Raw genomic sequence first — 15,680 nt, forward strand, 5'->3', positions numbered from 1 at the left:
AAATGGAAAAAGAGGAATCCCAATGTGGTCAGCAACATCCTGTGTCCACAAAGTCCTGGATAAAATATCACGAAAACTCAGTTTGGAATTCTAAGAGGAAATGATAATCTGAAATTCACATGGAAATCAACAATCCAAAAGATGAGATTCTAAAAAACTGATATGTAAACAGTGATTGAAGTACAGAGGTAGGGCTTGCAGTCTTCAGGGAAAATATCTGCAAATGAGGAAGGAGGATCCAATGACGCTGGAGGATCCCAAGTACCCCATTTTATCATGGACATATGCAGGTATAATCTAAGTAGGAGCTACATATTTTTCTGTAGGGCACTGGGGAAAGAGGCAGGGAAAGAAGGTGAAGACTGGACCCAAGGAGGACCATATGTCACCTTCATTGCCCCTGAAATTTCTAGACCAGGAACATCAGTTGGAAGTTTTAGACCATGAACATTAGCAAACCCTGGAGGCCTGTAAGAAATACAGATGCTCAGGCCCACCCCTGGCACCTGAGTCAGACACTCTGAGTTGAGGACCAGAAGTCTGAGTTTGAGGGAGCTCTCCAAGTGAATCTGATGCACCCTATTTGAGATGCACTGTTCTAGTCTTGAACAAATGGCCTGGGGTAGAAGTGTCAATTTTATTCTCCATAAAGATACATGGGAAATTGCAGAACCATACCCAGAGCTTTTCTTTTCCAAGCTTCTGACCCTTCACCCTAGTCTCTCTTAAAATCATATATCCAAAAATATGTTGTTATATATACAAAATGGAACATGACTCATCCTTAAAGAAAAATCAAATTAAGGCATTTGTCAGTAAATTGATGGAATTAGAGACTATCAAGCTAAGTGAAATAAGTCAGTCCCCAAAACCAAAGGCCAAATATTTTCTTTTATATGTGGATGCTAAGACACAATAAGGGGTGGGGAGAGAAAACAGAAGTTCATTGTAGTAGACAAAGGAGAATAAAGGTAAGGGAACATCATGACAATAGGAAAGACATGAGAATGAACTGAACATAGAATTATGTTTGTATATAGGGTTAGGGTTAGGGTTAGGGTTAGGGTTTAGGGTTAGGGTTAGGGTTAGGGTTAGGGTTAGGGTTAGGGGTTAGGGTTAGGGTTAGGGTTAGGGTTAGGGGTTAGGGTTAGGGTTAGGGTTGGGGTTAGGGTTAGGGTTAGGGTTAGGGTTAGGTTAGGTTTAGGGTTAGGGTTAGGGTTAGGGTTAGTGTTAGGGTTAGGGTTGGGTTAGGTTACGGTTAGGGTTAGGGTTAGGGTTAGGGTTAGGGTTAGCAGTCCAAGGCAGGTGCTGGCCTTGGCCCTGTTTGAGTCAGTGATCTGCAGCCTCGGGCTGAGCTCTCTGCCTGAGTCTCTTTATTTAAGAATGAGGATAGCTCGGAGCACTCTATTTTACTCAGTGTCATGAAAATAAAATGTAGGTCCAAAATACATTTATAGGTCTTCAAATATTAGATACTTGTAACCAGACCCTACATGTCTATTCTTTGAGGGTCTCAACGGGGTCTCTGGAAAACTGTTAAATTTAACAACAGAGGCTTTATGTTAGAAAACAAGCTAGCATGTTTCAAGGACTCGTGTGTTTATTTAGGAAAGAAAAGAGAGCTATCTAATTTTTTCATGCAAAAGAGAGGGGTTCTGTTTTAGAATTCTCTAGAAGTCCTCTGCCCTCTGGGAGCATAATTGAGTGTTACAATACTATTTATTGCTCTGTTTTCCTCTGGGCGTTACAGTATTGAGCTGTAGTGTTGTAGTATTGTGGAAACAGAGAGCTATGCAGTAAATGTCCAGTTCATTAGAGTCCAAATGAGACGGACAAGCTGCCCTCTCTCTGTACTGAGTATGCATCCCAGGGGGTCCCATTTTGGGGCCATCTTAATGAGTTGTAAAAAACCTCTTTTTTTGCCCAGTAAAGGTCATAGCAATAGACATGGTCTTGAAATGGAATACTTAATGATTACATAGCTGATTTAAATGGTTCTGTGTAATTATATCACAATTATATTCATGGGTGGCATCTCTTTAATGTCATTTTTTCCTTATTAAAATGTGTATCATTTTGTGTGAGGAAAATTAGATATTTCATAAAATCCATTTTATTCTTGTTCCTTAACATGAATACATTAGTGTATGTTTTAAACTGGTAGAAAATAATTTGTGCTCTATCATTTTTGTTTTTGTTTTTTTCTCACATCTTAAATCAACTAAATCAGTTAATTTCATTTGCTTTCTTTTTACCCCTTCAGTGCTTGGGATTGACTCCATGGCCTTGTGTGTGCTAAGCAAACTGCTCTACCACTGAGCTATATCCCTTTTTGGCTTACCTGCTTTTTAAGTACATAATGTGGGACATTTGCCCCAGGAGATTTTCATAAAGTATAATTGAGTTTATATTAAGTGAGTTTTCCAATGATCTGCCCTTTGACAGTTGACTTAAGTGTGGAATGTGGTATATTACAGAAGTATTACTTCACTTTTAATACATTATATGGTGATTTATTATTTTGTTTGCTTGTTTGTATTTTATAAGCACAGACTCCTAAAAAGTTCTGTGAAAATCAAATTTCAAATACTCTTATTTCTGCTTTATAAGCTAAGAATGTTTTATTTGAACTTAGAGTACTGAATTGAAGTTTGTTCATAAAAATTTCCTATGATTGAAGAGATGTATTTTAAAATTTTCACTATTTTCCCAGATTTGTAAGTCCACAGACTTATTAGGATAATGAGGCATAAAGAATTTAATTACAGTTTCTAAGTGTTACTAAATAAAATTTTGATTGGTGACATTTAGAAATGTTAGAAAGGACAAAATCCTAACTCTGGGTATAGTTTAGTTGTCTTCTAATTGAAAGAGAAAAGGTAAGATCTTAGAGGGTACAGTAGTTTTGTAGTACTTCACAATAAAGAGGGCATTAACCCTGTCTTCACAGAGTTGTGCAGTGATGAAGGTTGGCCACCTGTATCCCAGGTCTACATTTGAATTTATGTCAACCATTTCCACCATTATTTTGCGATCTTTTTTTTTTATAAATAGTTAGTGGGGCCTGAACAGATGCAAGAGTACCTTTCAATAAGAAGGTACATTTCAACAGGCCTTCAGTTTGTCACGTGGTAGACGTCATACTGTACAACTTGCCCTCTTTGGTGACAGATATAAAGTTGGAGACTAGCATTGCTTTCCCCAGAGTATTTGTTTACATGGTTTATTAAGGCTTGGCTGCCCGCTTTTGCAAACGAAGGTTGTGAAATATGGCAGTAATTATTAAAACAACTAATGAAATTTCCTCTTATAATTGCAATATTTGTACAATGAAAAGAAAAGCACTATGCATATTTTAACCTTCATTTCATTGGGATAAAGCAAAGTCAAAAGTCTAGCACAGAACAATCAATCCTCTTGAAGAACAATCAGTCATATTAAACTGGTGTTAAATGAAGGATCAGATTTTTTTAAAGTTAGGAAATGATAAGAAGCTTTAATCAGTGAAAATAAGCAGAATGGACTTCTATGGGCATCATATAATCATGATGTCACAGGACATCATCTTCTCAATGCAGATAATGTTCAATTTAAAATGGTTTGGTTTATAATTTTTTTGACATTACCGTGATACCAAAGCATGCCCATTTGTTGTTGTTTTTTTCCCTTACTGTTGGCACAGTATTCAACTAATCACATAATACATTCAATATTTTATTATAAAATAAGCTCTGGGTTAGATGATTTTGCCCTGTGGGCTACATAAGTGTTCTGAATACATTTAAGGAAGGTTAGGTTAAGCTGTGATGTTTGCTAGGTTAAGTGTATTAAATGCATTTTCCACTTCTGATGGATTTATTGGGATGTAGCTCCTTTTATTTTTTTAAGCTGTACTCACCCTGAGTCAAGTGTACACATAGACTCTGATCTGTCTGTTATCAGCCACAGTCTTTTCCCCAAGTTTTTTACTGCTTTCCCACACCTGAAGAATGTATTGCCTGTTTGAAGGCAAAACCCAGAAAGACTAACTCCTGATATTTTGCCACTATTTACAAGAAATGGGTGTTACTTCATTCCTGGAGCACACTAATAGTATGTCAGTGGAATGGCCCAACACCTAAAATAAGTGAGCATGCATTTTGAGTTTTTAATAGTTCCTTGTCCTTATCATGCTCACAGATAGGACTGAAAAGGAATGAAGTTTCTATCATGCAAAATTCAAGTCCTGGGCACATGCCAGAAATTAACTTTTAAATTGACAGCAACCTAGTTTCCTACCCAAACCTGAATTGAGTAAAATGGTATTTGTGAAAGAAGTATAAGGCAGCATATTAACCTTCTAATTTTCTATTGTGTGCATGTATGTAATATATATTATATAAATACATATATATATAATTAATTATTGTGCCCATCAATGCCTTTGTCTTTTTGACAATTCAGCTCCACTTTCCCCTCCTAAGCTCTCTCATATAGTGAAGGGCTTGCAAATATGGGGGGGCAGTATGTTGTTCAGAAACTCTGCTAGCTGAGCACTAATATAGATTAAATAAAAAATGTTGGTGTGTGAAGTTGGAAGAAGAAAAGTAGAAGCCTCCTTGTTTCTCAAGCAGTAGCAGAGATAAAGGCTGTGGACTTTAAAACACACGAAATGTTATAGTGACTTGCAGGCATTCTACTGTGAATTGTTCACACTGTAAGAAAATCCCCTATGATTCTTGCATTATCCTGGATCCCCCAAAGCTAGAAGCAAAAACTGGAGTTAAAAGTATTTGTTGTTCACTCTTCTGGGAATGTTTGCTGCCAAGATACCCACTTGGCTCTCAGGCTCATTTCATTCAATCTTCTGCTCGAATGTCACTTTCCGACCACTGGATAAGAGTGTACTTCCTTCAGGTCTCCTTTCCTTATTTTTCATTGTACATATTCCATTTATATTCTTTACTATATGCTTATTTATTCATTGATATGGGATGTCAGTTCCAGGAGAGCAGGGACTTTGTTGTGCTCCCTTGGCATCTAGAACAGTACCCAGACCACTCAAGGTGCACACTAAGTGTTTGTTCAATGAATGAATAAGTGTCAAATACAATAAAAAAGTACTTAATAATAATAATAATAATAATAATAATAATAAACCACTATGAGTGGTTCTATATGCCAATCCTGTGCTAAGTATTGACATACATTATCACCTCAAATTCTACAACAGAGAATTCTTCCCAAACAGTGGTACAGGAGGAAACAAGAGTTACTTCCCATCATCCCATTCCCCATGAGGCAGTGTTTGGCTTAGGGGTAGAATTCATAGTATCAAAGAGAAGCCCAGAATCTGATGATTGGAGGAGAAACTTCTTTCTTCTGGATAAGAAGCAGGAAGCACGAGGTACAGGAAACCACAGCAAATGTTCCACTACCACAGACTCAGCTTAAGGATGAAACCAATAAGAATGCAAAGGAAAGAGAGGGAAAAAGGTTGGGCCCACGCCAACATCATACAGCTGTTCCTTTTTTAGGTGCTTTCCTTGAAAGTTAAATCTATAGCTCAATAAACTTCATGGAATCCCTTGCCACAAGCCTGGCACAATTCTGGGCATCAGGACAGATACAAAGAATACTAAGACATTGTGTTGCCTGCCAGATTCTAGAGGCTCACAGTATAACTCAGGAGTTTGACACGTTAACAGTGTATTGAAATGCATTTCTGTGGTAATAGAGGCATCAAGTAGAGGTGGCCATGGGAGTAAGTATGGTTAGATATCTCACATCAGACATAAAGTAATTACAGTCCTCCATTCTTTCTTATCTTTCAATGCTTCTTGAAATAATATTAGATTATACATAAACTGCTGACTATATGTCAGGCACTGTATGCAGTGTTTTTATCTACAGTGTCTCTTAATCCTCACAAAAAGCCAGAGCTAACTTCTCACCCTCACTCTACAGATGAAGGAACAGAAGAAAAGAGAGCCTCAATAATTTGTATTAGAGCCCACAGCTACTAAATTGTACCTACCTGGATTAGTTGAGATATTTGCAATTGCAAGTAAAACACACACATACACACTGGATTAAATAATCAAGGGAATTTATTAGTTTATATTAATAAAATAATAGAACAAAGTTCAGGTAAGGTTTTGTCCAGCAGCTGTATGATGTCGGGCATGAACCCAACTTATTTCCCTCTCTTTCCTTTGCATTCTTATTGGTTTCATCCTTAAGCTGAGTCTATGGTAGTGGAACAATTGCTGTGGTATCCTGATTCAGGATACCACATGCTTCCTGCTTCTTATCCAGAAGAAAAGTTTCTCCTCCAACCATCAGATTCTGAGCTTCTCTTTGATACTATGAATTCTACCCCTAAGCCAAGTACTGCCTCATGGAGAATGAAATGATGGGAAGTAACTCTGGTTTCCTCCTGTACCACTGCATGGGGAGAATTCTCTGTTGTAGAATTTGAGGTGATAATGTATGTCAATACTTAGCACAAGGCTGGCATATAGAATCACTCATAGAGGTTAGTTATTATTATTACTGTTATTATTAAGTACTTTTTATTGTATTTGACACTTATTCACTCATTGAACAAACACTTAGTGTGCACCTTGAGTAGTCTGGATACTGTTCTCGATGCCAAGGATACAACAGTGAGCACAACAAAGTCCCTGCTCTCCTGTAACTGGCATGCCAAAAGGAGAGAAAAAGAGAGAGATAAAGGGGCAAGTGTTAGAAAAGATACAACTAATGGATTAGGTTTCAGGAGTGATCAAGAGGGGAGGGAACCAGAGCACAGGTGGAAGAATTAGCCTCCAAAAGGAGAAAGGTTATTAATAAGTGGGTTCCAATTTCTGTCCCCAAATGACCATTATCATGTTTCTTTTAGGCTATACACAGAGACAGGCACTAAATATTTCCCAATGATTATAACTACAGCAGAGTCTGGGAAAAAAATTTTAACCGGAAAAAAAATTCATATATATATATATATTCTTTCCCCCCAAGAGGATTGGGACCAGTGTATTTATGTTTATGTTATAGATTAAACTGAATAGGGCTTTTTAAAAGGACAACTATAATATTTTCCCATAATATTAATTGTGCTATGTAATGCGGGACTCTGAAAATGGAACAGTTCCAACAAAAAAGAGAAATGAGTTGCTTAAGGTCCCAAGTTACATAAATAATAATAGTAGTAATTACTTGAAACTATCTGGGAGTAGCTGTAGAAATATATATTTTTTTCTTCACCAAAAATTGTGTTTAGGGACAAAGTATGTATTGTGCTTCCTTTTGAACATGGGTTAGTCATGAATTAAGTCATTTGAATTAGACCAAATTCAACAATACCATTGTTTATGAGTTGAGCAGCAGCAATAATATTTCAGGCACAGGGCTAGCCCTGGGGACACAGAGATAAATGAGGCATGGTGTTACCCTCATATAAATTTTATGACCTGACTTCCAACTAATTGGAACTTGTCTATAATCGAGTTGAAGGACAAAGAAGGCAAATAGAAGAATATAAGTTCAAGTTGAGGAGTCCGTATTTTTTGCAGTGGTGGAACATCTCCTGGGGCTAATCTGCATGGAACTCAATCTTCCACACAGCAAGCTAACACTTTCCATTTCTGTGGGTCCAGTGCTCCCATATAACTCTCCCAGGCTGCATTGGTGGGAATAGGTTTCCCTTCTTAGAAATTTGAAAAGTGTGTATAAATAAAAAGCATAACATAAACACCCACGAACTTCCCTGAGCAAATCTAAGGGGTCAGGTGTGTGGAATGGTCCAGGAGTTCTCTCAGCACCTCCATTTTCAGCACTGGAAGATCTGTTTCCAATTTGGATCCTGCTCAGGAAGTGGCTTGTATTGCCAGAGGGACTTCAGATGTTCTTTTTGAACTTCTCCAACAACCTTTCCCTTCCTCTTCTCTACTTTCCAATTGCCAAGGCTCCTGCAGACAATCATCCTTCTATGAGAGGGAGGGAGAGAGAGAGAGAGAGAGAGAGAGAGAGACAACTGCAGCATGATACATGCCTAGCATTTTGCTGGACAGAATAAAAGAAAGCCAGGCTTTCTAGCTTTCACATCTGTGCATTAAATCTTAGAAAATAAATATATACCATAAGTAAAAGCTTTGGGGCAAATGCATTAGCTAAGCTTAAGACTCAGTGGAAAGTTCCTGGAAGAAACATGAGATAACCCAGTACCAGTGCTGCATGCGTGACTGTCCCAGATGAGGATTGATTATTACCAATGCACTGATAATGATACTACATGTATTCAGTGTTGACTGTGTGCTGAGCATTATGCTTTACATATGCTATCCACATTTACTCTAGTTTGGTCCAATACAATTCTTTGGGATCACTACTGTTACTCAGTGAAATAAGGTAACTGACCAAGATTACATGGGCAGAACTTAAGCACATGTTTGTCTAATTAACTTTGCTTGTAACCACTATGTTCTACCACTTTCTTAGCAGGGAAGAACTAAAAACTGATAGTAGAATTCATCATATCAATCCTTTACTATTTTGTGTGTATATTGTTTGTGGTTGCATGTTGTATAATGTGGCTTTTATTCCACAGAGTGAATTCATTTATTTTTTAAAAGACCTTTGCCCTCTGTAGAAATATACCTGTAGAACAATACCTACAATAATTCTGGGGATAAAAGACAAACATAAAAATCTCAGCAAGTAACTGGAAACCATAAAAATTAAAATATTGCTAATATTCAAAAGAAACAACTGTAAATTCAAGAACTGAAAAATGCAATAAGGAAAAAAATAAATATTTTTTTAGTTGCAGGTGGACACAGTAAGTTTAATTTATTTATGTGTGCTGAGGATTGAACCCAGGGCCACATACATGGGAGACGAGCGCTCTGCCACTGAGCCACAGCCCAGGCCTGCAATAAGGAAAATTAAAGACCCAAAGGATGGATTTACATTAGGGAAAAAAGAAAAAAAAGAAAGAAAAATAAGTGGAGGGAGGGAGGTACTTAAGTACATAGGAAGTTTAGCATGCATTTAATTGAAGTCTCAGATGAAAAGACAGAGGGCAGAGGTTATACAAAATGTCATTGCTAATACATATACTCTTCACATTTTGCCTTTTCTGAAATTAGGATGTTTCTTAAAATTGATAGAATGTTATTTTTACTAAAATTGGGCAGCAGTTGTCAATGCTCATTGCCTGTGTCTTAATGCATATCAGAAGCATATAATCATGGCGAGGCACAGTGGTGCACACCTGTTATCCCAGTGACTTGAAGGCTGAGGCAGGAGGATTTCAAGTCAGAGGCCAACCTCAGCAACTCAGAGGCCCTAAGCAACTTAGTGAGACCCTGTCTCAAAATAAGAAATAAAAAAGGCTGGGGATGTAGCCTAGTGGTAGAGTGCCCCTGGGTTAAATCCCCTGTACCAAAAAGAAAAGAAAAGGAAAAAAAATGTAAGCATGGCTAGAAAGGGGGTCAGCGGTTTGGAATAAAATCCCAGATACAATAATGAAGCACTCTTCTCAACCCCTACAAAGTAAATAGTCATGGGAAAGAGATGAAGAGGATCAAGCAGTTATGTTTTCTAAGAAGTCAGTAATAGGCTACTTCTATATACGTCCAAAGCCAGATTAAGAGTCCATAACTGATGGTTTTTAGTTCTTTCATGGAATCTTCCAGGAAATACCCCACACAGACAGTAGACAAAATGTGGCAATTTATTTTGTGGATATTTTCCTTATTGGGTATTGTGATGATTTGTCAACTAGCCTGGGCCATAGTGCCCACATATTTGAGGAAACATTTTGTTTCTGTGATGATGTTTTTGGATGAGAATTTTATTTCCATCAGTAGATTTTGAGCAATTTTTTCCCCACAATTTAGGTAGGCCTTTTCAATCCATTGAAAGTCCAAACAGAAGAAAATGTTGACCTTTCCCAAGCAAATGGGAATTCCCCAACAGATTGCCCTTGGAATAGCATTTTAAATCTTCTCGTCTCCTCCCTGTCAAATTTTGAACTTATCAACCTTTCAAAACCATGTAAGTAGATTTCATAAAATACATTTATGTTCCCATTCCCTTTCTCTAAAGAGGATGAAATGTGTGTGTGTGTTTAAATTTATCTGGAGAACCATAATACAGGTATGAACAATGAAATATGTGTATGTAGCATAATTTTTCTAATAAAAGAGAATTTCTACATAAAATATAGGAAAAAATTTAAATGACAGAGGTATTTGTTAAAGTTTATTTAATTGGCCATGGGATTATTTTTTATTTTCTTGGTGCTATAAATTAATGGTGCAAGTATAAAAGATAGTGTTGTGAACATGATTGAAATATTGTATTTAAGAGATAGTTATTGAAAAATTTTCCTGATAAAAGACTTCCATATAGATTCCACATGCCCATTGAATTCCCAGAAGGAGAAAGAAAGGGGATGGGGCAGAGAAGGAGGTAAGGAAGGAGAGAAAGTCTCAAATATAATGAAACTGTAGAAAGACAAGGAGAAAATCTTAATACTAGCAAGAGAAAAGGATTATTGGGAAAGTAACAAAGTAAGACAGATACCAAATTCTGCAGAGCAGAAATTGAAACCAGGATAGTGATGTGATGTGTTAAAAGAAACACTTGACAAACTATAGTCCTATAACCAGCCAAATATCCATCTAGAATAAAGGTGGGATAAGACAATCTCAAGTAAACAAAACCTCACAGATTGACAATGGGAACTGGTCTAAAATGTGCACACCCCCTCCTTGGATTAAAGGAATAGTCCCAGGTGACAGTCAAGAGATACAGGAAGAAAGCAACCAAAATGCAAAATCAGGGGAATAAATCTAAAAAAACATGGTACATAATAACAACTGTTTTCTTTTGTGAGGGTTCACATATACATCCAAAGCATCAAGTCGAGGGAGCAATTAGAGTGAAAAGATTCCCAGGTCTTAGAATTGTCTGGAAGAAGGTAAAAATACCATGTGCCACTAGATTTTGGCAAGTCAGTGATGCATGTTAAAATTTCTAGTAAAATCATTAATACTAAAAGAAGGTATACATTCAAACTAATGAGTAAAAAAAAAATAGCAAGCAAGCAAACAAAAATTCCCAAAGAAGGTGACTAAAGGGAGAAAGTAAGTAAAGAATAAGCAAGAAAAATAGAAGGCAAATTAGATTAAACCACATGAAATTGTTGGGTTGTAGTAAAAAAAATGGTAAAATATTCACAATTTCATATAACCCAACCCACACTAAGATAGCAGATTTATACCCAGAGATGTGAGAAATGATAATACTGGTATCAGACTTCACATTAGCAACATGGGATGAGCTAGAGTTACTGAATATTGATCTCCATACTGAGTCAAACTAGTAAGTGTCAAGTCAGACATTTTTGGACAAATAATAACTTGTTAAGTTTCCTATCCACACAACCTCTACTGAAAAAAAATATTCAAAGAAAAATAGAAACAAAATGAAGAAACAAATCCAAGCTAAGAGAATGACATGGAATATAGTAAACAGTAGATCTGGGTATAAATTAAGAAGTAAAAGAAGAAAGAGGAAAGAAATTAGCACTACTTGGAAGATTCTTTGTCAAATGGCAAACTTTTAATGCATAGCATTGTTTCTCAATCAGGACTATTTTGTCCCCTGGGGAAATTTGGCAATATCTAGGAACACTTTTGGTTTTTACAACTAGAGTGGGGATTGCTAGTGGCACCTAGTGAGAGGAGGCCAGGAATGCTGTTAAGCAGCCTACACTGCACAGGACAGCTTTTCATAACAAAGAACAATGGGTCCCCAAATGTCAATAGTGTCAACATTGAGAAACCCTGATGCCTAAATAAAATGTAAATGGAGGCAGACTATACATTTCTTTACCTTAGATCACACCATATTACTTATCTCTATATAAATATCATATACATAATTATAATAACATTGAGAATCCTTCCTAGGTTTATGTGAAATAATAGAACACTTTTTATATGACAATATAATTAAAAATTGAGGGTGAAGAAAGGATAAAAAGATGGGCACATTACAAATTCCCTGGGGATCTTGCTAAAACATACTTTTTTTTTTTTTAGGACGTTTGGGTTGAGGTCTGAGATTTTGCATTTCTAACGAGCTTCTGGATTTTTTTTAACTTTCTTTACCCTCCCTGTAAACCTTGAATATTTATTTCCTTTTTATCTTTGGTATCTTGATATTTCACCAGGAAAACCTTTACAACAAAAATTTATCAATCACTTATTTTATCTTTTTTCTTTTTATTTTATTTGAACAGAAACATCATCAGCTGTATATCATTGAAGCCTCTTTTGTTCATTTTAAATTATTAGCAAGAAAGAAAGAATATTGAAATATGTCGCACTTTAGTTACTTATGGTTTTCTTTCAAAAAGGAATAAGAGGGTTTTTTTTTGTTGTTGTTGTTGGGGGGGTGGTACCAGGGGCACTCAACCACTGAGCTACATCCCCAGCCCAATTTTGTATTTTATTAGAAACAGAGTCTCACTGAGTTGGTTAGTGCCTCACAGTTGCTGAGGCTGGCTTTAACTCGTGCTCCTCCTGTCTCAGTCTCCTAAGCTGTTAGGATTACAGGCATGAGCCACCTGCCTGACTGGAATGAGAGGTTTTTGATTGCTTTGTATTTTAATTTTACATTTATCTCCCCTCTGGTCTGAATTTCTAAGGCCAGAGTTTTGTTGACCAGATTGCTAATGTAAAAACATTTTGTAGCATTTAACGGTCACTTACAAGGTGTCATGTTCTGTTAAGGGTTGTGAACACAAGGTATATAAGCTATATATAAGTCTGGTTAGAGTACTTCTGAGAAAGCTTTTGCTTCCTCCAGAAAAAGGGATACCACTATACAAATGTTGAACTCTCCTTTTTTTCTTGCCTTGAATGTAGGAAATGACCACAGAGATCTGGGAATTGCAGAGAAGACATCCATCTCAGCAGGGACAGAGGGCCACAGGATCAGCCATCCCTGAGTGCTGGGCAGGACCAGTTACATATTCTGTGGGGCCAACATAAACAGGAAAGAGGAGCTCTTTGTTCAGAAATTATTAAGATTTCCAAGACAGTGGTAGGTAGCAAAGCCACACTGTGTGTGCCCGACTATGTTCAGGACCCTGTTCAGTTCATGAGATGTGTGCCCAGGGAGTGGGCCATGATGCAGAGGGACATTTGCCCAGGGACAGGGATGGTGTCTGCATTCTGGATGCATGTTAACTTCCTAATGGTCTGATTGGGAGATCAGAAAATTCCAGCATTTCTTCCCCCAGGAAGAGAAGTGTGCCATCATCATTTTTCCCACCAGGATCTGCATTTCCATGGTTTGGTGTGGCCATTCTCAAAATGAGACTGCCATGGCCAAGATCTTAGACAAGTCGCCTCCTGATTTTCCTGGCACTACCTTGATGCCATTTTCTTGTCCTCCACATAACCCCCTGACCCTGAGGAGAAGGAGGCAAGCCCTTCTTTCATTCTGTTTCTCAGGAACACATCCCAACCTGCTCCTTTGTGCATTCTTTGGGAGTAAGGGGTTGACTAGGGGCACAAAGGCCAAGTGAGGAGATGTGCTCAGGGAAGGACTGGGAAGTGGGGCCCAGATTACCAGAGCACAGGGGTGGGGGTGGGGGGATGGCAGCAGGAGCATGGGGGTGGGGGGGATGGCAGCAGACACAGCTGGTGGAGAGGCAGGCAGCAGGCTGCAGGGTGCTGTGTGGAGGAGCTGCATGAGTGCAGCAGGCAAGGACCTGTGAGGACCTCACCTCACTGTTGTCCTGCATGGACAGGAACCACTGGAGAGGCTCTGGAAATGTGTCCTGCAATGCTGTGGGCACTTTAGGGCATTAAATAAATTAGATCATAGGGGAAGCCTTCTGGGTGAAAACCTGGATTAAGAAAAGAAATTATTCATAATATCTAATGTGGAACAACAAACTAAATGTTCTCTGGTGGAGGAGTGGATAAGTAAAATGTGGCATACACACACACACACACACACAATGGAATATTATTTGGCCTCAAAAATAAGGAAGGACATGCTGCCATTTGTGACAACAGGAATGAACCTGAAGGACAGTGTGAAATGAAGTGAGCCAGGCCCAGAGAGATGCCTCGTGCACCTGGACATGGCGTTGAGAATATCAAGACTCATAAAGTAGAGCTTAGACTTATAAAAGTTGGTTGCGGGGAAAGGGTCAGGGAATAAGAAGATGCTGGCCCAAGGGTTCCAAGTCCCAGTCCTGCAGGATGAAGTTCTAGAGCTCTAACGCATGGCAAGGTGACTGGCGTTGACAGTACTGTGTCAGGTACTGAATATTTTCTGAGTGTCTCAGCACACATACACAAAGAGTAAGGACGTTAAGGTGTGGGATGTGTCACTTAACTGGATTGCAGTGACCCTTTCACTTTGTATATACATAGCAAAACACCAAATTCCATACCTTAATATGTACAATTTTATCAGTCAATTATATATCAATAAATTTAAAAATAAAAAAACAAAACATAACCTCATGTCTTTTAATTCCTTTACTGCTTTAGAGACTCCAGTTTGCTTTCACTGCAGAGGCACACCTACAGAGAAAGTAGTACTCCCAGGGAGAGTTAGAGCCCTGTGCCAGCATGGATCAGCCAGGTTGAAGCTGCCCCCTGACAGGGAGAAGAGACCTTCTTCAAGCCATTGGCCCTTCTTAGGGTGCAGTGTGCCCTAAGATTCAAAAGAGGGCAGCAGATAACTCACACTGCTGGCAGGGCCAGGAGGCTTGTAACCTGAGGAATGTCAGCAGAAAATTTGCTGGGTTTTCACAACCCTAGGCATGCTAGGGCCCACTGTGCCAGATATTTGTGTTTCTAGAACTGTTTAGATTTAAAAGTAAATGCTTGATTAATGGCCTTTGATGATCTGTGGCGATGTTGAGGAGCAAGTGAGGCACATTGCCAACTGCGGCAGCCTCTTGCCCTGTGAGCAATGCAGAAGCTGCCCCAGTGGTGTCAGCAAAGTTAAGGCCCAAGTGCAGGAGAAATGGCCACGGAGTGCACAGCAGAATGGCTGCCTGGGCGCTTTTGCTGCCTTGTAACTGCTCCTGCTGTATTTGCGATGAGCAGACCCTCTTCACCTAGTTTACACACTCCTCCTACCTGGGAGTTTGCACGGGCTGCAGGAGAGCAACTCTCTTCGGGATTTTCCAGTGCTTCCAGAAGAAACTTCCTTCACGTTCCTGGGATTGGGATTTCAGGGAGGCTGAGGATCAGGAACTCGAAAGTTATCCATCAAAGACACAATCTTAAGCAAACCTGCATAGTTGAAGTGGTGGGTTTTCATCCTTAGGATCATACAGTAGTCATTGTTATGACCCAGTTTCCTGAAAAAGGTGATACTGGAGTGTGGATCCCAAGTGCAGCTTCACAGAGAATCTCTGTATCTTTTGGCAGGAGAGGAAGAGTAAAGAAAATAAAACTTATTTTTAAAATACATCTTCAAATGATGTTGCTTGGCTCAGGAGGTCTGTGGTAGTCTTGTTTGTTTGTTTGTTTTGTGGTGCTGGGAATTGATCCCAGGGCCTTGTGCATGTGAGGCAAGCACTCTCCAAACAGAACTACATCCCCAGCCCTTGACCTGGTTTTAAGTTATCATTTTCTTTCTTCAATTTTTAT

Source organism: Marmota marmota, unplaced genomic scaffold (genome assembly GCF_001458135.2).
Source record: "Marmota marmota marmota unplaced genomic scaffold, marMar, whole genome shotgun sequence".
Classification (NCBI taxonomy): domain Eukaryota; kingdom Metazoa; phylum Chordata; class Mammalia; order Rodentia; family Sciuridae; genus Marmota; species Marmota marmota.